Genomic DNA, 2417 nt, shown 5'->3' with positions numbered 1-2417 from the left:
CCTGAATATAATAGAAATGGAAATGTTAAAACAGGCACACCATGACATCATAAATTAAAAATGGGTACAAATGGGGCAGTCACAGAAGAGGACTGTTAACAACCGTGAGAGACACCAACGCTGCTTTCTTTAATGACTCACTAAAAATCTTACCAGATATAGTTTGACAAAAGAAAACTGTCATGTAATACAAATCACCTAACTCCCTAGTTTTGCACATTTTTACCTACAAATCCACAGGTCAAAACTGCATTCACATCCAGATACACAATACACTAAAGTGAAATTTGATCCCTAAAAATAATGGGGTAAGTAATGTCACTCACAACGTTGCCGGCAGAAGTCTTCATGCTGACACACCTATTCACATAAATACCTGAATGAGAGCTTGGAGCAATAGGTCCCATGCCAACCACAAAGAATTTGATTCCTCTCTCACTCAGCTTGAGGCAGACTCACTGGCCTTCATCCAAACATCCTTTTTGTAAAGTAAGGTCTCCTGTAGCCAATAATTCAAAACTTTTGTGGCCAGATTAGCTAATTTACTTAATAGGCTTTTTTAACATTTAACACTGTGAACAAACTTCATGGAGCAAAGAAAATTCCTAATTTAATTTTTTTTTTCTTTAAATCTACTAATTATCCAATGCTTAACTGTAATAACTGGAAGTAATATATTCACCTGGATTGCAAAATGAAGGTTATCTTTACTATTAAATTTTAAAATAAAAATAACAGTTTAAAGCATTCTATTTAATAGATTCAGTTTTATTTGTAACATGAAGTTAACATAGCATAAAAGACAATTAGTATATTTAAAACCTCTGTTTCAGAAGATTTCACATCCCATACAGATTCCATTAATATGTTTTTTTTCAAAACCAAGAGAATCATAATTCTTTCACATAAGAGATGATGGCCATTATGCAATTTTGGGTTACTTAACCTAACTGTGGCCTTCTTTGCAAGTCTGTTTAGAGAAGACTCGAGACATCTGCTGAAAGGTTTGGTGAAAATGTACTGAATATGGACATCCTTTACTACCATAAACTTACGAAGTGAGTACATTTTGTGAGTTTTTCACATATAAATGGTTTCACTATATATTTGAAATAAATAGGATTATGCTTCACATTGTGCTAAATGTATCAGTTTATACTGAAAAACATACTCAAGAGTATAAACCATAATGACATGACTAAAAATATTTCGTCTTCACATAAACGTTTGAAAATAAACATTCTGTAATGTTCAATATATAGACAACAGAAATAGAAATTACAGCCATATAAACATTTACATATTATAGATATAAATACTGTGAATGGACAACAACATTGGCACAAAAAAAAATTAATACAATAAACTCAATAAAAATATACACATTGAAGAGGAAAGTGGACGAGCAAGGTCAGCCATCCAGTTTCATTGCACGTACAGCATTCACAATAGTCAAAACCTGTGTGGAAAGCAATCGTACAAAATACTACTATTTACAATACACTATCAGTTCACATATGTACAGTGACCGACCAGCATGTGCACAGAGCTTTGTTGTGCAATTCTTCTAATACACATGCTTTTGGTTCTTTTAAAAAACACAACATCACTCGCACAAAATGTTTTACTCATTCAGGAAAAATTCATATACATCCAGTGTCACAAGAGCAATAAGGCATAAAGACTAGCCGATAAACTTTAAACTGTTGCTCTGCTGTTCAAAGGGGGTCAGTTTAGCTGCCAAGATACGAACTACATTCCAGTCACCCTCCCTTTCTTATCCGACAAGATATTTCCTCATAAAAACAAAAAGGTCTGATAAAATTGGTGCAACATAAGTTAAGCTTGAAAAAGTATAAACGTCACATGCATGAACATGGGAATGGTAATGCTTCAACAGCAAAATTGCTTGAATGCGTTTAGGGTCTGTAAACTGAGAGACCTTCAAGTAATTACTGTGAAAATGTAAGATCAATCATTACAAGTTGAACCTCATCTGCTCTTTGTGAATAAACATATGAATTGGTCACATCAGTCACTCAGTATTAATGACACTAGATTTAACTAGATCATTTTCCAAATTGCAATATGTCCGTCCCATTGTGTCTATGCTAGAATATATTATAAAATCCTCTTTCTACATCTTTGTATAAATACTGGAAGCCATATATCAAGTGAGATGTAGGGAACACACATAACATACTGAATGAGATTGATCAATGTAACTGACAATGAACTATACCAAGAAAAAATATTACTGGAATCAAAAATACCTGTAACATCAGCACTCTACAATATGTTAAAACACCTGGTTGAATATAGCTAGAAAAAGAGAAAAATGGTAAAATTACCAAAAACTTTCTATAAACACTTTTGATAATATAATAACATCAGATTTTGGATTCTCTAAACTATGT

Source organism: Penaeus monodon, chromosome 21, assembly GCF_015228065.2.
Source record: "Penaeus monodon isolate SGIC_2016 chromosome 21, NSTDA_Pmon_1, whole genome shotgun sequence".
In the NCBI taxonomy this organism is placed as follows: domain Eukaryota; kingdom Metazoa; phylum Arthropoda; class Malacostraca; order Decapoda; family Penaeidae; genus Penaeus; species Penaeus monodon.
Note: the sequence above shows the minus strand (reverse complement) of the source record.